The 22,685-nt window shown below is 41.5% G+C and overlaps 1 long non-coding RNA gene across 1 annotated transcript in view; it reads right to left on the bottom strand.

The window, feature by feature from the left end:
* LOC122819006 (uncharacterized) overlaps positions 1 to 20,098 on the bottom strand; it is a 36,120-nt gene extending 16,022 nt beyond the window's left edge. The window contains exons 1-2 of the long non-coding RNA XR_006368465.2: positions 19,753 to 20,098; positions 3,965 to 3,999 (exon numbers count right to left, since the gene is read on the bottom strand). This is a non-coding gene — a long non-coding RNA (uncharacterized LOC122819006). The remainder of the gene's footprint in view (positions 1 to 3,964; positions 4,000 to 19,752) is intronic.
* Between the last annotated feature and the right edge of the window lie 2,587 nt (positions 20,099 to 22,685).

Consider the following 22,685-nt stretch of genomic DNA (forward strand, 5'->3'; position numbering starts at 1 on the left):
TTTTATATTCATGCAATTAGCTTTTTATTAGGTAGTTTAATGGGGGCAAAAAATGTGTATCAAACGATACAGGATTTCAGGTGCCAGATGGCCACACTGATTGGCACTAATGAGAGTTATAAACTCTTTCTGGGGAGTGTCATAGATTTTTATGTGTATTTCGGCTATAAAAAGATGGAACTTCACCTAGACTTGGATTTTATGTTGTTTTTCGAAACAATAGAACCTAATTTGAAGACATCAACACATTCTGTGTCATGCAAATACGTTGAATTTTAATTAAAGAAGAGTATATTTTGTATTTTTCGCTTGAAAAATCATAATAATATCTCAAAGAATTTTTACCACAGTCCCCCCTTTGGCTTTCGCTTTTATTGAATTAAATTGGGAGTTCCGCAAACAGATGGGTCGCTTCCAAGGAACCATCACACAAGTCCACCCAGCCCCTCTTCTCCGCTGGCCAGTTGGCCTTTTCTGGGCATTCGGCTCTCCTTTTTTATGACAAATTGTCACGAGTGCATTGATGCAAAAAACTTAAATGAAGCGACATGCTGTTGAAATGTCCGAACCGCCTTTTGGCCCTAGACATTGCATGGGCTGCAGATACGGATACACAGATACGGGAACACAGAGCCAGAACCACATCTACAGGCTACAGAGTTGCGTGCACTTGCAGATACTCGAGCTGTGTATCTTTCGGGTTGTGTGCTGTGCTGTGCTGTGCCGTTTTCTGCTCGTCATATCAACACAAGAGCACAACAATGCGACCGGGGACTTGAAAACTAATATGGGCCGGGCTGGGCTGGAGGACATTACCCAGAAGTGACTAAGCCCGCAGCATGGCCTAATATCCCCACCGATCCCTCATCCAAAGCGTCTGGGACATGCTCTCGGATTACAGGGCCAGAAGCAATTGAAAACTGAGCTTGACAGTTTTTCGCTTTCTGCTGTGTTTTATTTTCGGTTTATGAATTGCCCAAAAAACGAGAAGAAATTGAACTTGGGTCTTTCGGTGCACTGGGAAAAATATTCATTAGCTTAAGGCACAATTCTTAGAAGTAAACAAGTTTGGGCTAAGACTAGAAACATAGAAAGTTATAAGGCTGTTTCCATTTATATACATTTTTAAAACACCATAGGGATTTAAAAATGTACAAAATAAAAATTTCAAGGGAGGTGTGACTTGAACCTAGAGCACAGTCAAGCAACAGTTAGGAAACTAACCCTATAAGCAATGATTTTCTTCTTTCGATGAACTTTTATTAGTAACCTTTTGCTGGCTATATATACACTAAAAATTATTTTTTAATAATACTTGTTATAAGAATTTTTCTCAGTGCCTGTGGCCCCATCTCCCTATACTTTTTCGGGTTATTTTGGGTTTTTTCATGTAGCTGCTTACCGTTAGAACGGAGTCTGGCTTTGTCTGGCATTTGTGGGTCTTCCTGGAACTGTAAGCAATATGCTCGAAAGGGTTTTTCTGGGGGGGCGATGGAGATTCGGGGATCGGTGGCGCTGGCGGTGGTGGTGGAGTGGCGCAATTAAATGTGCAACCAGAAATGGCAACAAACGAAGCGAACTCTTTGTTGCAATAATTCAATTAGCACTCTTTCGGTTTCGTTTCGTTTCATAAATGTATTAGCTGGGATCTGTAATTTCCCCCACGTTCACTCGCCTCTTTCTTTATTTTTTTAATTAATGTGCAGTTATCATGCAACCCGATTAACAGTCGAGTGCTGCCGCTGCCGCTGCCACTGCCGCTCGGTAATTGCAACTTGTTTGTTATTTGTTATTTTGTAGTCCAAGTCAGCAGTCGGCAGTCGGCAGTCGCCTGCCTGTCACTGACTCTGTTCTTGTTGTTGTTATCTGCCAGGAATGCTAATTATAAGATTAGCGCCGTAGCCCAATCTATGCTCCACTCTCGCATGGCATATATTATTTATATGTGTACCATGCACTGCACCATACTTATTCCCCGTCTTTTGGCCGCTGGCATGGTGTGTATCTGGCCGCCTGCCTATCTCTGTATCTTTGTATCTCCATCAGCGGCACTTGGGTGATAGCGAACACGCACATGACACTTGACAATGTCGCTGGAGGATTCTGGCGGTGATCGTTGCCGAAGGTTGTTCGCGGTGTAGGTTTTCTTGTTTTGGTTGTACATTTTCTAGAAGCTGGCTTAGTTTTCTGTTTTACGTGTGCTCGGATGTTAATAGATGTTGGCGTCTTAAGAACGGCATTGTTGTACTGTTGTTGAAATCGTTGGTGTAAAAAATGTTATTTTTTTTAATGGAAATCGTTAATCCCTTTCCTGGTTTACTTGTATTCTTACTAGTTTTATGTATATTTTTTATAGTTTATTGTTCTTGAAATTATTGTATAAACAATTTTTTAATTTTGTTTTGTTCCTGGTTAATTTAATTCTCAGCAAGTTAATTAAATTCTTAAAATAAAATCTAAGCACTACTGTTGTGGATTTTTAAACTTTTTTTAAAAATCATCAGTTCGTTGCGGTTTTAGATCTCAAATTGCTAAGCACTTGTTCGATTTTATCGCAGTGATTTTCTAATTTAATTTCAAATAAAGCTGTTCATTGCGGTTTTATGTTTTGGATTCCTGGCTTTGTCTTGACCCCATTCTGACACTCAAAAAGTTTCCCATCATCTGCTGAAAGTCCAACCGCATTTCGTATGCGGTTGATCATAATAATATTTTTTAGAATTCTTGGCTTGGCAGTTGGGTTTCTTTTTTCAGCGCCTTTTGTTATCAGCATCACTTGGCGGTTGGTTCCCCCAGTTCTCCACATCATCAGCAGCTCAGGCGTATGCACTGCCATCATGTGCGGAGTGCAGAGTGCATAGACGTAGATACAGATACTTATGGATGGACTCGTTCGTATCCGAGGGTATGTATGCGCGGGGCCTCGGCTGCTCTCCCTGTTTCCTATCTGTCGTGTGCATCTCTTGAACTATCAATTTAAATGTCAGTTTAAATTGTAGAATTTTTCATTTCGTGGACTTCGTGCATGAAAACTATAAAAATGTTTTCATTGTTTTTTCTCTGCCTCTCTCTTTGTGTTTTGAGAACTTGCTTAGAGAAGGTTAAGGAACATAGCCGGGCCATAAGGTGTGCTTATGTTCGTACAGCAGGGGTTAAAATAATAGTACGACTAATTTAAATGCATTTTATACAACGTTTTTAAGGTGGCCATAAGTATAAGTCTTCCTACTGACTTAACTTGGCTACTGGTTTTTTTATAGGCTCTGAACATGATGCAATGCCATAATATAAGTATATGAATTTATAAAACATTTGTAAGGCTGCCGCAATGAAATGTTTTTGTACCGAATAATTAAAGTTTCTTTTATGTGGTTTTTATGGGTCGGAACACGGTATTATAAGGGAATGTTAAGAGTATTAACAATTATTATGAGCTTACGTTTATTTATACATATTCTTGTAATCATGAAAGTAATGAAGGTGTTACGGAAATTTTATTCATTTATTTTAATAATTTTATGAAAAGCAAACTGAAAACTGAAAAATGCCAATAGATTGGTAAGCTCCTATTTCCATAAGCCCCGCTGTGCATGCCCATATGTGTGCTGGTATAGAGATGTTTTGGCGATATGCCCTGCGCCCAGAGCCTCGAAGACCGAGACTGCAGCCTGGTTCTGATTCAACTGCGAGACCAGAGACCCGGAGACTCCTACTCCAAACTCAAACTTCGACTCTTTTCGTGTGTGACTTGTTTTAGATTTCTGCTCGAATGGGAGCTGGGGCTGCCTTTCAGCATTTGACAGCAGCTGTCAAAAAACGAAACTTGAAAGCGAACCGACCTCGGGGGCCCACAAGACTGAGCCCTCAGATCCAAAGTAAAAGTTGCAATATGTTTGTTTTGTTTCGTAAGTTTGTGCCTGGCCTTTTTTGGCCAAGTTTCTCCGCTGGCTGGCTGTTTTCTTACCTTTTGGGTGCCCGAGAAGTCGTTGTGATTTCGCCCTGTAAGCAGAAGAAGGGGAGAAAAAGATATTTGTTAGGAATTTCTAAACACACTGGTTGCAAACTTAATTTCTACCCTCCAACAAGATGTATCTGGTGTGAATGGACACATCTATCAAAATTGAGCTCCAGCAACTTGGAAATTGCTTAAAAGAATCGAAAACACTTGCCAGACAGACAAGGCCCATTAATTTCACATCTCATCTTGCGGCACAGAGAAGTCCGTCTTGAATTTATGAGCCCCGAATCTGGTTTCCATTGCGACGATAATTATAATTCAGCTTTGTTTTGCCAATTTTAATATCTGACACTAATTGCCGCCACCGTTTTTGGCTCGAATCGATGCGATAATTGGTTGTGACTGGCCATCAATGGCCCGAATTAACTTGTTTACAATTAAAGTGTCATTAAGTCATTATCTATTGTGCGAAGTCTTGTTTCCCTGTTATTGTTTTTTTTTTTCTCCTTTACCATTTTGGCAATTTTTGCAATGCGCCCTTGACACGAGGCCCGGGGTCTTAGGGTCCCGAAACCGGGGTTCTCGTCGAGAGTGCCAAAGTCAATACGCTCTCATGTGTCGAAAGGCGAAAGCCACCCCTGTCCCTGGTGTTGTTGCCATTTCAAATTGCCAATTATCGATGAATTTGCAAAAACACAAACAGACAGACAGTCGACAGGGGCGCGGCTGCTTTTGCAGCTTAAGCGGCTCTGTGGCTCCTTTCCCTGCCCCTTTCCCTGGCCTTTCACAATCCCCCAGGTCCTGTCAATATTTTGCTAGTTCATTTTTTTCTTTGACATTAGGGTTGGGTCTTCCTTTCTGTTTGTGTGCTGAATTATGCAAATCAAATGGCACATATCGATGTCGGTTGCAATATTATTGCTGCAATTCAGCAGTTTAACCCCTTTCAAAATGCAATCAACGTTTCCTGAGCGATTTAAGGAGGGGCTGCCTGCCTGTCCATTCGATTCAAGGAAAGCAAATAGAAAAGTTGCAGTACCATAAATCCTGCCAAAGGATTACAGCTTGATTCGGTGAGTTGCAAATTGAATTTTGTTGACAGGTTTCTTTGAGATACTTGTACTGGGTATCCTTTTAGGAGCATTTTCATTTTATTTCAATAACAAGGATTAAAACTTTAATTGGTAACAGGAGTTCTAAGCTGTTAAAGATATTATTCTTAAATAGAGAGATAGAACAATTTTAAGAAACACTAGAACATAACAAGAATATATTTTCCCACGAAAGATTCTTTCCAATTTAAATGTATTTTTGGTACATCTTGTGTTGACATTTTCGGGTACAATTTATTTTGGTTTATTTTTTACCCTTTTCACCCGAATTTCCATAATATTATTCCCATATTTTCCCTCGACGAAAACCGTTAGAAAACCGTGAAAAACATGTTTGGCCTTCGCCCTATTTAATCTCCTCCTTGGCCATCCAACCGATTTTGAAATCGGAGACCAGCGGCAGCTGGTTGAACGGCGATACCGCCACGCCCTAAGATTTACATATGACTGCGCCTGTCAATTGCCATTAAGCAGCCAGCGAAACTTTGGAGAAGAAATCAGAAGAATACAAAATAAAAATCGGTTTTCTTAATAGATTTTTTTTAATAGACTTTTCTCGGGGGACTTGAAAGGCGGCGCGGCGAATCGAATTGAATGGAAATGAAAGGAAACCCTAAGCAAACAGGGCAAGTCCTTTCGTTTTTAAAATGTTTTCAAGAAAAGAGTAAGAATTAATTCAGCAGTAAATACCATTTGGAAGAATGGGTAGGGAACGAGAGCTGCGGCTGCTGCTGCTGCTATTTAACATTCAAATTACAAATCCTTTTTTTTATGACGAGCCGAGGTGAAGAAGAAGGGTTCGGGCAGAACAAATCGTTTTTGCCCCTGAAAACCCTCCTTTGCCCATTGACTTCAGCCGCTCGAGCTGATGTCAGCATCCTCATGATGACGACGATGATTATAATGATGAACCCTCGTCCTGGGGTCCTTGTCTGTATTCGGGATGCAGCTCATTTGAATATCTATCTCCGTGCGTATCTTTCGAGTCTTGGCGAATGCGTGAGAAAATCGTCAGCATATTGATTCGATGATTATCAACAGTTATGCGCATATTTAATTGTCCTGTCCCCGCGGAATTTATTTGAATTTGTTGCATTTGCATTTGCATGCGCAGTTTGAGCTAAGTTGAAGTGCAAATACCTATTGGACGGAGGCTGAGTATTGTTTAAATATTTGAACAGCTTTCGGCTGATTGACAAGCCGCAGAATTTTCACTCACTGCCCCTTTTGGGCAGATGTTTCCCTGGCCGGCACTCCGTGTTATGGCCCCCCCTTCCGGGGTCACCTCTCCTGATTAGACGCTTAATTAGGCGAGGCGCGGCTCTGACCTTAAAAAAGGATCGAATGGTCGCCTCTGCACACGCTGCCGTCTAATTTGGTTTTTTCCAACCACTCTCTTTTGGCCTTTCTCCGCCTTTCCCCGGGTTTTTGCGCCGCTCATCCCACCCGCTGGTAGGTTTTTGGCACCAAACAAATTGGGGAGTTGCTCTCCAGGCGGGGAAAAGACAACGTGATGGATGTCGTCCCACTAGAACGCAACAAAACATGGAAAACCTCAGCACAGGGCACGGGGAAAAATATTTATCTGATTCTAAAATGTTTATAAAAAGCAGAAATTCTCATTTCTTAATCAACAATTCACAGAAGTTTAATTTTCTCATACATTTTATATCATGTTTTAATATTAAAACATATTTTATTTAGTATAATTTTTCCCAGTGCACTGCTAAAATTCCTAAACCAGACCGAAAGTTTCCCGTTCGGCTGCTTGTGGCATGCTCGCTTGTTCGGCTCTTTTAGCCCCGGCATTAATCAGTCGGTGGTGCGTCTGACATTGTCAGAGAAAGGAGAGAAATAGAGAAATAGACACCCGGGAAGCGGAGAAAAGTGGCGGGGAAACGGAAGGGTGGCCGTCGGAGGGATCTACTTATTATTTCACTGTAATTAATAAAGATTAAACGCTGTGACACGGCTAGACTGACTAGTAGGGAAACTCTCTGGCTGCCCTGCTCTGTAATTTTCAGCATTTTCTCGTTAGTATTTGCCTGATTTGTCCTGCTCGTGACAGTTGCCATATTTAAGCGCATAACAAGCGACCAAAGATTAATGGCCAGAAAAACTGCTTAAAGTTATACTAAATAAATTAAAGCAGCCAAAAGTTTAGAGTGTCTAAAAAACGCTTTTCCCATTTAAAAATATTTGCCCTCGACCATAAATATCGCCTGATCCCATAAAAGCAACATAAAATCGCATTATGTTGATCATAAATTTTGAGTGGAGAGATCACAGCTCTGATCTTTTATGCATTTCATGAACGGGGATCAGTTTTCAGTTTTTTAGCCACAGTTTCTGTTTCTCTTTTTCAGCTTGCATAGAGTTTGATAAACAAACTAATAAACATAAACTAAGATTAATGCATTCATATATCACTCAATGAACTCGAAATTTGGGTCATCAAGTGCAGTCGGTCTGCTATTTTCCTCTGTCTATGTAGGGGTCTGAGCTTGTGTCCATGTTGGCGAGGGTGCCCCAATCGTACTTATGCTTAATTGCACTGGTAATTAATAATGTTATTTATTAGACAAACATGGGTTGCTCCTCTTTGCCTGGATGACCTCACCGGAAAAAAATTGTGTGCGCATGCACGGCGAGAAAAGATATGGGGACTCTTTAGGGATATTAAACATTAAGTACGAAATTTCATAAATACTTTTGGTAAGCCAGTATTTGATAAACTTTTCGATTTAATTGAATAATAACTAAATTTTTTTTATAAAAGTCTTTAAAATTTGTTTTAAATATGTTGGGTTATCATAAAATATAAAGTGGAAAATTAAATAAAGTGAAATAAAATATAACATTTTAATGTCACTTAAACATTTTTAAAATCTAATTTTGAGGTAAAAAATATTTTTCTTTAATTTATCAAAAAACCACTGAATTATTGACCAACTTTGGTAACATATTTTCTCCGGGTGTCTTTGTGTGACTCGTGCTCCTCTCTAGATGTGTGTCATTAAGTAAATTAAGTAAATAAACATATGCCCGCGACCAGAAGGAGAGGGGACGAGTGCTGCCGAGGGAGAGGGCAGATCGAGTGAGTGAGAATGAGCGACTTTGGGCATAATTAATTGCCAGTCAGCCGTTGGCCTCGTTGAAGTTGAAGTTGAATTTTACCCCGCCTGAGCCGCGGCCGACATCTGCCACCGACTGACCCCCCAAACTACCCGCCACTGGCCGGTTTTATCTTTTCCGAAACGCGTTAGTTTTTGCGCCCTTTAACATTCGGCTAAGTGAAGTGACCAGCCCCGAAACTCCTTCTCGGCCTTATGCGCATTTCAACGCCTTCATTTGCATGCGTTTTATGGCTTAATAGTGGCCCGCCTTATCTGTTGCAAATTTTCAGTCAATAGATTACCGATAAGCCCGCCGAGAAGCATTTGCATTTCACTTGCGCCCCTCCGAAAAAAGGGACCCAGGAGTACGAAAAACCAGTTGAAAATTCCTCGGGGGCCTTGCCAAAAAGCAAAGGTAGAAAGTTGTGTTCCTTTTCCACCTCTTGATTCTTCATCAGCTTGTTTTTTGGCCGTATTGCTGTTGGGGTTTCGGTATTTTTATTTTTTCGAGACAGCTTCCGCGTAGTCTTCTCGCAACCTTTCCTCGGGCCATGTCTGCAGCACCTCATCAAGGGCAGCTGGAATCTTATGGATTCGCATCGGCACCTCCGATTCCAGTTTTCGGCCAAGCAAATTGAGACACACAATCCGACTTTCCTCTGAACAGACGTTTAATTTACTTTTATTGCACTTGCACGATTTATAGGAATTATTTTCAGATCGCTTCTGTGCCTTTCCTTAAGTTTTTGGGCAGAATGTTTTTTTGGGCATACGGAAAGTGTATCTTTTTATAGACTACTTAAAGTTATAAGAAATTCGAATTTAAATTTCGTTGTTACCAAGAGTTGAATTCACACAATAACCATTTCCTATGTGTTAACGACTTTAATAATTTTATGGAACTGGTTTTTGGGCTACCTAAGCTGCGACATAAATTTAAAAAATATAGATTTAATACAGGGTAATCTTTACCATTTCCAGTCATGGCCATAAACAATGAGATTTGATTCGCGGCCGTCATAACCAGACTAGTTCTGGCTGCATTCAACAGGCTTTCGGTTTTTATGGCCTCCGTGGCATTTCACAAAATGAAAACTCATTACCGATTATGCAAATAAAAGTCAGTTCCTTTTTATTTTTTCGCTGGGGCAGGGGGGTGACAAATGCAAAATGTTTGTCGCTCGTGCCGTGGCCCATAAAACCATAAAACCCTCTTGCGATCGATCAGGTCCGCAGTGGAACTATTCGCGTTACTTAGATATATAGATAGCCGCCGATTCGTATCTGCAATATCTGCAATGCCAAACGAAGGAGTTGCTGTAATCGAAACTGTTTTGCATATTTATAAGCCTTTTTCTATATGGCTGCGATCTGTTTCTCTGTCCAGTTTATGTTAATTGCATGGGGTCTATGAAATTAATACTTTTTATCGCTTGCTCAATCGCCGCGAACTTGTAGCTCACATGTTAGCTGTAAATTAAGTTGACAACTTGGCGCTGCCGCTGACTGGGCTCTAAAAACTGGCTCCGGGCCACAATTGAAGTTGGCCAGGCAAATCAATTGAAAGTGTCCGAGAAGTGAGTGTAGATATACTTTGCAGAACATATTATGCATTTATCTGTCTGAAACTTGTGGCATTTATTCCTAAATGTGACTTTAAAAATTGATTTTTATTATCTGTATTAATCAAGATTTATATATGAAGTAAGTCCATACTACCACTTTTACCATGATATTTTATGATCCTTTAAAAATCCATATACATAAAATAAATTTCTTACTTAATATATCATATTAAAAACATTACAAAAAACGTTTTATATCACATATTTTAGTCCATATATTTAAAAAAAATATGTATTTTTTGGCCACCATTTGAAGATACTTTCCACCAAAAAATACTCCTGGAATTGTCTTTTTTATTCGATTGCAGAAATGAAAAAGTATTTTTCCTGATCTGGCCTTATAGTACCTATGTCGACAGTAAAGTGCTGGAAATTTGTAGCCCTGCTCGGGCTTTACTTTCCCATTGAAGTCGCAGCTGGGGCCGCTCACAAAGGCGACCCATCAATGCCCATCAAGTGGACATACGGGCCCCGATATCCAGGGGGTATTCGAGTATATAGACTGTCTGTCAGTTGGTCTTCGTACACTTTGCTACGCAAATAGCCGTGGCTATTCAAACGCCAAAGGCAAAGCCACTGCCATTAGCTTGGACTCCGTTTGTTCGCTGGTTTCGCCAATGTTTGTCTACGCCTGGCTGCCTACACACTAAAGACAAGTCCCCATGCCCATTCCCATTCGCAGTCGCAGTCCGTCCCCATCCCGTATCCAATCCCATATCCACTGCCAATGGCCCGCCGTCTTCTCTATTATTTAGCAAATATTTAGAATATTTGAGCAACAGCTAACGGAGACTGGCCACTTGACCACTTGGGCTACTGCACGCGCTTCGGCAAACAAATCATGTTTTTCGAGGGGCATGAGTTGGCGGGTCTTCGGGGGGCCAGAGAACTGCATGTCAAAGTTTTTTGTTGGATCTGCTGCACGCCCGTGTGTGTGCTAAACTTTCTATAAATATGGACATGACTTTGGCTAGTTTCAGCCAACAATATCAGAGTCATCGTCCGCTGGGGGTAAGCAGAAAATAGGGTTTTGATGTATAGCTTTAAAACGGTTTCATTAAGGGTGAAGAGATCTAAAAACAATAATTAGTATTTTTGAAAAAATATTTAATTATACAACCATTTTTTATATTTTTGAGAGAATTAATATCAATACCTAGATCCAAAAATATCATTGATCACCTTTTTACTATCTCTATCAAGTTTTCTTCCCTAAACAGACCATAAATTCTTCCTATAGGCTGGCTGAGGACCAGGACCAGCTGGAGCTGCCTGCTTTCCTATCTTCACTGTGGCCAACTTAAGCGACGTTGAGGCCTCTGAATGACTTTTCTCCCAGTGTGGCCATCATCATTATCAACATCATGGACACATCGGCATGATTGCGGTCGTTAAAACCACCTGCTGTCTGGTATGCAGCGTCTAGCTGCCGTATTTTGGCCTTTAACCTTTTCGTCTTTCGTCTGGTTTTGGTTTTTTGGCCAGGCCAAAAGCGCAGGCTTGTAGCTTTTGGCTCGCAGAGCTGGCCATCTGCATATTGGCCGGGACTTTTGGGCTTGGGCCGGGCCCAAAGGCCGATGCGCCGAGCGGACTGTTGTTAACAAGCTTGTTAATAAATTACCAACAAAATGGCCATAAAATGTGCCAGGCATAAATCATGGCGCGCAATCTGTTCCTCCGCATACATAAATAAATAATAGCAAGTGTGGACACAGCAACGAGACAACGGCGACAATCCGACAACCCGACCAGGCAAAATTAGCGACAAGAAATACTATATATATAAGTTCGAAATTGAAATTGATAGCGAAAACCAACAAAGCCAGCGGCACCAAAAACAAAAGAAAAAATATACAGAAAAAACAATGTACAAATCTAAGCGTAGCACACAGAAATTATGAAAAACTAAATAAATTCAAATGAATCAAGTCGAATGGGCTAGAGCAACAGCGGCAGCTGCATAAATCAACTCAATTAGCGAGGTATTATAAGCTGATCGCAGATTCGAAACTAAATGGAAGCCAGAAGTCGCAAGGAGTTGTCTTGTGAAGTGGCAAAAAATACATTTCAATGGGTTTAATAATATGCTAAAGACTTTAGAGATAGATTTTTTATGTTATTTTTTTTCCATGGAAATTTGTATATACCAATAAAAAAGACTTAGTAAGACAAGGGTAAAGTGTTATCACCAGGCTTATTTCGATTTATTTAATAATTGTTAAGCCATTTGAAAATAAAACGAATTTTATTTTTAGTTTATTTCCATAAAGACCCCATTCCGTATAAAACAGACCCTCTTTTGGCCAGGTGGCAAGAGCCGAATGCATTTTTTCCAGAGCCCCCGAAGGCATCTCATCATTATTGTGCGGTGCTTTGGGTTTTGGCTCAATTTTATGGCAGCGGCTCATTTCGTGTCATAAAAAAGCATTTTCAACACATGTTTTAACGACAAGTGCCCTCGTCCAGCGACGGCAACATGGGAGAATGTGGCCAGCATTTGCAGCTTTTTGTGGCCCAAAGGCGTTGGCGTTCGCCATTGCAACTGCAGCTATAAAGCGGGGTACATAATGAACAAATTATAATAATGATATGGGGGGGGACTGGGGGATATACATATGTCACTGAAACGATCGCCGGCAATTCAAATGTCATGCAGTCAACGCTTTTATTTGGCCAAATATACTGGCATCTGCTCATTTCGGGGTGTATCTGACTTGGCTAGTTGGCTGTGCTTAAATTAGTGGAAATCGGTTTGAATTTATAATGCGCGGCGCTGTGAGGCAACCGAGAGAGAGACAAACACAAAACAGACGCCATGTCATGTCAGATCATTAAGAAAATATGGTCAAAAATGTTTCAATTAAAAGCAGAGGGAAAAAAATACTCAATCCGAAAGGAAACTCACAATCAGAAATTGTAGGCGGACAAGTTTCGTTTCTGTTTCTATTTTTTTTTTGTGTTTTTTTTCGCTATAAATTGTGTAGGCTACTTTACTGTCAAGTCATTAATGGCAGCAACAACAATGCTGATCGCATGGCGGCAAGTGAATCATTAGGAACAAAAGCCAAGGGTATAAACTATAGAAAATGAGTATTTCTGAACAGCTTTTTGTGGGTTTTTTATAGCCTCGGATCCCGCCTCCTTGCCGGATTGATCTGTTGGGAAATTTGTTCCGCGACTTTCTATCATAAACAATTTCCATTTGGCTTATTTTTATGGCGTGTCGTTAATTAGTTGACTTACATATAAAGTATACCTACACTTGAAGAGATTTTCAACCAATTTGAATACCATGTATTTTAATTAATTTGCTTTTTTTGTGATCTGGTTTTGTGCGAGAAACTTTGGAATGTAATGAGGAGTGCTTAAATGAAGTACGGTTTATTATTGCTTTGGATTCGACTTACAATAATGTAAAATTGAAGTAGAAAGCCTCCTAAAATACCTTTAAGCTGGGGTATCATTAAACGCTTGGGCCGGGGTAAAAGTTGCGTTGGCCCGACTTTACTCAAGGTTAAACCTGTAATTGACATATCAACCCACACATTTTATTTTCAATTTTGTATTCAGCCGCTGCCAGGCGATTTTATAAGCGCTTTTAAAACCGCTTAGGCCAAAGCTCGAACGAAACTGGCAAATGAAACTATTCTATTTAACTTAGTTTGCACATGCTTTTAGGGACCGACTAAGCCGAAAAACGGTGCGCTGTTAAAACCGCCAAAAAGTCTGATCATCGCGCTGTTTAAACCGCTTAAAACCCCCGAAACTTTTTGTTTGACTACGGTTTTTTTTTTTCGTTTTAACTCTTTTTTGAACCGTCATGCCCCAATGGTTTGTGTCGGGGCATCCGACACCCACAACGATGCCGGCGGGCCATAATGGAAAAATAAATCTTCGATATTGTTGGCACGGTAACAACGCGGCAGAAGTTAAGAGCCGAGTATCTCCAAAAAGCCAAAGCTGAGAACCGAGTTTGAAAAGGCGTTAGATTCGTTGCGGGCGCGCGCGTTCCTCGTCTTTTCTCCTCATCTCCCCTATTTTTTTTTTCTTTTTCACTTGCTCACATCAAAGCGTCAAAAGCCGCTAAGCGAAATGCCCACACTTGGCCAACAGCACAACATAACAAATGCCTAATTGTCTTGGCGGCACTCGTAAAACCTACAAAATTATTACGGCTGCAAGAGGAGACGGCGGAAAAAACACGGAGGAGAGGAACACAAAAAAAGTACTATAACAGCACAAAAGTACACACATAAAGCAACATTTCAGCCGGTTGAAACAAACGCGCCACTTCACATGTTCTGACCAGGCCCAAAGCCGCCCGAAAAAAGTGACAAAAATGCCAAAGGGTAAACTAATGACGGTTTAATTTACTCCCATTGCGATGAAGTGTAACGACTCTCAAAACTCAATTAGGCATAGGCCACAGTCTCCATCTCTATTTTGCGATTAATGTATGGGGCACAGCACGGGTCAATGAAATGGTGAAGGGATGCCAAAATTCGAGAGATTCGAAAACACTCTAGAAGCCCATAAAATATGCACTTAGGATTAATATTTTTTTGGGATTATGTGTTATATTAAAAATTATATCAACCATCAATTTACCATTTATTGTTTAAGTTATAATTTTTTAAATAATATATTTTTTAAGGTAACAAGAGCCTCAATATCCACATTAAGCCATCTTAAGAATTTGAAATCCAGCTAAATGTTTGCTCTGGTAAATTTTTTGGTTAAAAATATTTTCCTTTATCTCATCTGAATAAGAACTGCCATATCTTTTCCCTCGTCTGTAACTATCTCAGGTAGTATTTGGCACTTTGGCCAAATGCCGCTCTAACGTTCGACGGTCTACTTATATGGTATGTGGTCCGGTTTGAGTCCTCCTCTTGCGGGGCAGGTGCAATCCAGTGGTTGGGTCTGGGGATGGGTCACGACTTAAAAACGCATAATTTCCGGGCTTTATGAGCCGCTCTATTGGTATCTGCCTGCAGCCATCTCTCTCTGTCTCAATTAATTCGCCTAGTTTATGTTTATGACATTGGCTCTACGCATATTTCTGGGTCATAATTTATGATAAGCGCGTCTGCGATGGGTTGGCAAACTCCTTTTCGGTGCCGCATTCTTTATTATAATGAACTTTTACGCAGTGCGTATCTCATAGATACAAAACTGCATAGAGGTTAGTCCTCCCTCCCTCGTGCATGAATTTATGTTATTAGCCTCGTAATTTCGTCGGATATTATTATTGCATTTCTGTTTCGTAGGCGCTGGGCCTAATGAGTTTTTCGCTCTCCGCAGCCGCATCTTCGGCGGCCCGAAAGTTGCCGTGTTTGGGTTGTTGTTCTTGAAATTTATGCATTGCCATTGTTTTCCCTTTGCCAAAGTTGTTTTGCCGGTGGGCGGTTGTAGTGCAACAACAGTTTCCGTTGCGGTTGCCCCCAGTTGGCCGCCTTTAGTGGCCCAACTCGATGGCTTCAGAACGCCCATCAGCCGGCAGTTTGTCAATTGTGTGGGTTGGCCGGGCAAGTGCCACAAGGCGGCTCAGTTTCGCTGCAAGGAGGCTGGCACATCCGAAGGATGCCCCTCGGCTGCCAGCGGGCTAATTGGGCTGCGGCGAGCAGTCGAGATACAGTTTAAGATGCAGACGGGCGCAGGAGAGATACTCCTTGGGCAGTGAAAGATGCGGTTTGGCAGGGCAAAAGGGGTGAAAAAGTATATTTTTAGAAACAAGTAATGCTTTTTGGGATGCTATAGGAAGAAAACCATTTTCTTTCCCAACTGAGAAGTAACAGATATCATTTGGGAGGATTTAAGATGTAATAGATACTGTATTTAAAAGATACTGTATCTGTAGCTATGATTATAGAATATAAAATGTTTAACGTTTAGCATTTAATACAGGCGTTTTTATGGTATTTCTAAGACACCCCGATTAATCATCTCATAATAAAGAATAAATATTCCACCGACCAGGCTATAAATCTCTTGGTGATCGTTTTAAAACATTTGAATATCCAAAGAGGAACCCTCTTTCACAGCGGGCAATTCGAAGAGATCCAACCGCCAGATATGGGAGGCCCCAGTTGCCCTTTCCCAGCGATCCCTAACTATCCTTTCACTATCCATCAACCGTCTGGGTTCAGCGTCAACCGCAGAGCAGCGGCAATCCATCAATCGCCAGAAACTTGTCATGCTCCAATTTGGAATGCTTTTCAATGGCACCTTTTAAGCGGTCGGCGCTGGGCTACTCCCTACTCCACCGCCAGGGAAATTCAATTAGAAGACAAAGAGGTCCCGATACGATCCGCTCGGCATTCTAACTAAATAGCATTCACCTGTCCGGCAGAATGTCTTCACACACCAAACAAAAAAAAAAAGAGAGGAGAATAAGAAGATACGGAGATACCCTAACCGCGAGCAGCTGTCAATATCTGTTGGCGCCAAACGAGAATTCTTTTCGTGGTGGAGTTGGAGTCAAAGATCCATGGCCATCCATTAAATGCCTACCGTCAAATCATAATTCATTTTTCCCCTGTCTGGCCGGCTCTCTGGGCCCCCGATGATGATACTCCTCGGCTATTAGGCACCGACCACTCCTAGACACGCAGCCTCGGGGCACAGACCATAAAGCCATTTTTCCAGGTGAGCGGCAGTGGAGGGCAGGTGAACAGGTACACGGGTTGTAGGTACTACTCTCCTAGGTAGAGGTTCCCCCACCCTACGATGCTGCGGCAATCTGGGCTTGGGAATTTGCACCTTGCACTGTGCGGATCCTCACTTATTCGGTTGCACAGCCCGCGGCGCTGGGAAAAACTCTCGAGTTCATTGATACTCTGTTGCAGCTCAGGTGCTCAATCAAATGCAATTAAGAGCGCCTAGGAAGGAGTGGGTATGCACTACGGCTATGGAATATGGCCAGCAGAACGGAAGTTCGGCTCTTTGCCTGGGTGTTGTTGCTATTGAAATGTCAGCTTGGGTTAGTCAGTCGACGAGCACTACGTCTCATATGATTTGCATGGGCAAATTGGCAGGCCAGCAAAAAATGGCACTGCAAAAAACTACAGGGAAGTCAGAGGAAAAATGAGATTATAGAAATAGGGAAAAATAGGAAGTGTAGGAAAATGTACAAAACAACATAGGTCATCATAATAATATAATCTTTGTATAGCCTTTATGATTATGTCAATGAATTTATTCCAAATCAAAAAAATGGTTTTTGTTATATATACTTCCCAAATTGCACATAAATTTTTATATTTTATTTTAGACTTTTACGGATCGTTAAAAATGTCAACTAAAATTTTGGATGACAGATAATGTATGGGTGAAAACTAATGATAATAAATAAAGCTTAATTAATAAAATATATATTTATATTAGGATAATAAATAAGTTAAACGGCCTTAGCATTCTTAACAAATTTTGAAATAACCAAGTATATATTTTTTAATTTCCTAGTGTCGTTGTGCAGACAGAGCCAATCATATAGAAACAGATATAGCCAGGGCAACTTTGTCGTGTTTGCCAAATGCCAAAATCAAAATTAAAAAAGTAAAAAAGGCATAGAGGAAAACGAGAGAAAAAAGAGCTAAACACACAAATGCCAAAACTTTATTAGCCCGTTGACGCAAATTAACGGCGACCGCTTCCATTTCGCATTTCAAAGCATCAAATCGGTCGTCGCCGCTGATGTGGTGCAGAGTGGTTCGGGGTGGTGCTGGGTGGTGCAGCGGTGGAGCGGCGGTGGTGCAAGTGCTCTGCACTCAGGCCAGCTCGCTGCCAGCAAAATAATTTGTAAATGTCAGAGCATTTTGACAGTTTGCGGTGATGTTTTTCAAATTACAATTTACAACAGCAACGAAATAGCCAACAAGCCAAACGGCCAAAAGTTAAGCCCGAAAAAAAGAGGTATATAAAATAATCAGGAGAATTTTTTGGGGACTTTTCCCATTTTCAGGGGCTTTTAATTCCGCAAAACATGGAAAGGCTGCAGGGCACTTGATTTGGTATTTTTATAGCCAGGCTTATGTGTCCGGTGACGGACTTTAATTAAACGACAGTTTTTTGCACGCCCGAAATCCGCCGGATGAAAGTCAACTCCTTTGGGTTATTTACACCCAAATGTTTTTCATAAATAACCGAAAAATACATCTGTATTTTTTTGTGCCGGACTCTAAAGCGAAACCAAATCTCGTAGGTCAGCTTTTATATATTTTTTATGATCGGACTTTATGCACTAGCCGCCCAAACTGCCATGCATGGACTTTTTCATAGTTATAAACAAAACGTCGAACTGTTAACGACTCTCAGGCCCATAACTCAGACCATAAATTTGATGTTTGATTTTCATGGCCCGGTCAACAACTTGAGAAAAACTTTAAACTCCGGCCAGGCGGGGCTTTGGCTTTTAACGACTCCTCAACGGCTGGGCAGATGGCTAATCTGTTAATGCGAGAAGAGCTCTGGCTAGTGAAAGGAAAGCCACACTTTCACCTGATCAAAAACTAAAGAAGAAGCTAACGAAAAGAGTCGCAAGTTGAGGGGCTTTTAATTTAATTAGCCGACCAGCATGTGACCCAAACTAATCAAACTTGGCACGGGGTGTGGCCGGTGGTCGGTGGTCAGCACTCAGTATTCAGTAGTTTGAAATGGAGAATAAAAGTAAAGGTATAAGACTATCGGACTAGACTGGGAAATTAACTTCCAGGTGGATTAGGGGCGAAACGGAGAAGGGTTGCTGGCAAATGGCAAACAAATGCGATAATAGTTGGCAAACTCAATGGCTAGACAGCCAGCAAAAACCAACAGCACAACAACAATGAAATTGAAGAAAATTACACTAAATTGGCTTCAATTATTGTATTAATTTGGGTTCCGTGTTGCTTTCCGGCTTATCCCTTTTGGCCCGTTTTCCTGGCCTTTTTTTTTTGACTCTGCTTGGTCTATAGAGACCATCTCGGTGTGGCCCTGATCTGCAAGCAAACATTTTGTTTCTCTAACTTGACTCTGGCATCTTGATGAGCCACTTCTTCCTGGGGCCCGGCTTAGTTGAGTTATTCCAGGGCGAAATTATTTTAGACAGTCGGCAAAAGTTTGCCATTGTCCATTGACGTTGCAATGGGAAGGCTGCTGCTGTTGCACAGTGGAAAAAGTGTACAATAATTGAGGATATTTAAGATATCATAATTTTATTTAAAAGATTTTTTAATTGAACCTATTTAGTTACAGATAGTAAAACAATACTTCAAAATGTTTGAAATTGTGTATCCTTAAATAAGATGCTTTGTTTAAGTACAAGTCTACGCATTTTAAAATTCTTCAATATTTTTCTCTCTGCATTACTGCAACTGCAGTTGTTGCTGTCGTGCAGGAAGCCTCTTCTCGACTTGGCCAAGAGGAAACTGGCGATTATAGTTCGTAAACCCGTAGATGCGAGTATGTGACTGGCTGGAGCCAAGTCTTATTTTTTTCAAGAAATAAAAAGGCAGCCGGAAGAACTTCATTGCTTGACATCTGCTAGGAGTGTGTTTTTCTTACGCCACCCTTTTGTTTTTCACTCAGGTAAATTGTGATTCTGCTTGGTTGGCTTTAAAGTATATCACTTTTTTTTAATAATAGGTTTTTAAACGTCTCATTTACTATAAAAAATTTTTTTAAGAAATTATCCAAACTAATTGCTAGAAAACTATTTTTCGCACAATTTTCACCTAAATTAACGTAAAAATGTAAATGACCAAAAACGTTTGTTTTGTTAAAGAATTTAATTGCCTCTCTCTTGAATACTTCCCATGAATTTTCATTTTTCATTTTATTTATTTGCCAACGAACTTTTATCATTTGGCATGCAAAAACTCTTTTCCCCACGAGCCATATAAAATTCATTTTAATGAAAACTTTTCTCTCGAGCGTTTTTCAATTAAAAATCCACAACTCACCAAGAAATTGAAGCTGAGGGGCCGCAGAAAACATTGGCAATCACACGGACACTCGAGGGCACAAGCACAAGCACACAGGTACACTGCCCGAAAATGTTGGCCTTTAAGCTGGCGAAAAATCAAAATTTCGCTGTGGAACTCAGAACGTTTGTTTTTCTAGGCACACAGAAAAAACACACAATTAGCGTGGAAAATGTTATTTTAATGTGGAAAACGGGACTGGAATGCTACGTGGGACACGTGGGCGGGCACGAGTTCGTGTCCCAGGAGAATCGCTACTCGATTCTCCGGAGAATTGCTGGCTAACTGTTCTTTTGGGAACCCGAGCGGCTTCAAAGCCGAATAGCGAATGCGGCAATTGGCAACTGGCGGCTGAAAAAGCCACTCGCACCGCAGCAACATTCGCAGCGTCGACGTCGACGGCAACTTTTGGTAGGCAGAAAAAAAAATCGCATAATGGCCTATACACATATATATTCGCCCTCTCCCTCTGACCCCATATAGCCCTCTCTTTCCTCGCGCCGTGCCCCTGTGAGTGTGTTTGCGAAATGCAATTCTGCAGCAGCTGCAGTCAACATGTTGCTGGTGTGCTTTTGTGGCTTTGTAGCCCACCACAAGTCTGAGAACCCACCACACTCGCTTGTAGCACTCGCATTCGTATCTTTGAGCTCTTGTATCCGTGAGTTTGCCCAGTATCTGTGTGTGTGTGTGGGCTTGCACGTGTTTCGCCAAAGGATTACCACTCAGACCCTAGAAGCCAAAACTCAGCTGTTGTTGTTGGTTAAGTGCACGGAAAAAATAATCTCTTAAATTATTAAAAGGATTTTCATCTGGCTGATTGAACGCATATAATTTAAAAGAAATTCTTTTTGAAGAACCTGGGCGAACTTGTTATATTCTTAATGCGAACAGAATTAATAATTCTATAAAATATTTTCTAATAATAAAAAAAAAGTTCCTTGCTATGTGGATGAATTTGAACTTTGTCTTATTTGTACGCTGTATTTCCTGCCTCTTTTTCGATTCAATTTCTTACAGTGCATGTTGCCCATGTTGCTTTTGCCGTTGTGGGCTTGTCGCCTGACTGACATTTCCTTTTGATGCGCCTACGTGCCCGCTTTGGCATATGCATTAGTTGGCCCCCAGAGGGGCGGTCGATGGTGGTGGGGCGTGGCGGGGCAACTTCAATGATCGAACGTGACATTTAAGCCCCACACAAAAGCCCAGAACTCTTGGCTCAGAACTCACAACTCAAAACCTTGCGCATAACGGGGCTGTCGAGAGGGCCGAAAAGGGAAAAGCGGGCGAAAACAAACGGCTTGAGTGAGTTTTTCCCGCCTCGAGTCTGTTTTTTCTCACAGTCAATTGCATTGTTTTTGCCCAGCCGCTAATTGTGGGTGTTGTTCTTGTTTCGGTGATGCAACCATTAGACGAGCAATTTGTGGGGCTATCATGGCTGAAAATGCATGTCTATCAGGCGGGAAAAATGCATATTTATATGAATATACTTGAAAGATATACTGAATATAATCCCCAGCTAATAAACCTAAGAAAAACTCCGAGTTTTAATATATATTAAAAATTAAATCAACCGCTATAAGGTTGTTAGAGCCAAATCCTACAAATACCTATAGTTAAGACCTGCCTAACAAGACCTAAATTGTTTCCAATTACCCAGCAGGTAGGGCCCATCCAAATAATCCTCAATGACAGTCATCTCCCGAGGATAGGGCCACGCCCTCTAACCTGAAACCCCGGGCTAATTACGATGCACACACCTCGGGGTCACAAAGGCAACACTTGTTGTTCGCCCTTATCTTTATGACATAATCTCTGCGCCCAGATGACCACAAAGTACGGCCAGGAATTCTATACTCTGCCCCTTCGATTTTTCCCACTAATCAACAGATTTTCCCTCAACTCAGCGGCAATTTATGGCCAACGAGGGGCGCAAGCACATGTTCCATGCGGATGCGAACAAAGAGACAGATGCAGATACACAGATACGGATCGGTATAGGGATCGTCGCGTATTTATTACATCACAGTGCGTCGAGACAGAGCCAGAGAAGCAGAAGAACGGAAGGGGTGAAGCAATCACAGAACGCTCGGCGGTAAAAACCGAAAGTGCCAGGAGGTAGTAGCCTATAGACCTACATAACGCAGGGTCAACCGATAACAACAGGCTAAGGAGCGAGAGGGTCCCCGAACCCGAAGCCAGGCATTGTTTCGCTTTCATTCAGATTCAGATTGAGTCGGAGCCCAATCCCAATTCCTATCCCGATCCCGATCCCGGTCCCCCGAGAAAGGAAGCCAAAGGCGGCCAGCAATAAATCAAAGACATAAAGTTGAATGCACCGGGAAAAAGCGGAGAGGCACAGGCGGATGCAAAGTCGTCACCGGCTCGTTGGGAACCTGAAGACGCGGACCTTGAGAACCTTTAACGACTCGGCTCGGTGTCGGTCCTACCTCAATGAGGGATCTTGAAAAACAAATCTGAATGAGGATGGGATGCGAGAAAAAAAGCCGAAGAGGAAGCGCGACCATGTGACGTTTGTTTTGAGAAACGTCAGCTGAGCGAGGAAGGGAGCTCTTGGCAATCTGGGGTTATTTCTGGCCAAAAGGGTTCGTCGTTTTCTTCCTTTTTTTTTGGGGGGAGGACAGGGAAGGAATGGCATAATTTGCTTAAGGAAACTTTTCCAATTTATAAATGACAAACAAAAAAAAGCGAGCATAATGAGGAAAACTTGAAAGCAAACGGCTGGCCAACCTTCGAAAAGGACATTTTCTCGTTTCTAATTAAAGTGCCTGGAGATTTGCATAAAAGGAGTTCGCAGCGGAAAAAGGAGCAAACGTTTAAGCATTAATCAAAAAATCAGCTGAAAATTAAAAACCAAGCCCAAAGGAGCGGGGGTTGCCGAGTGGTGGAACAAG

This window comes from Drosophila biarmipes, chromosome 3L (genome assembly GCF_025231255.1).
Source record: "Drosophila biarmipes strain raj3 chromosome 3L, RU_DBia_V1.1, whole genome shotgun sequence".
Taxonomy (NCBI): Eukaryota; Metazoa; Arthropoda; class Insecta; order Diptera; family Drosophilidae; genus Drosophila; species Drosophila biarmipes.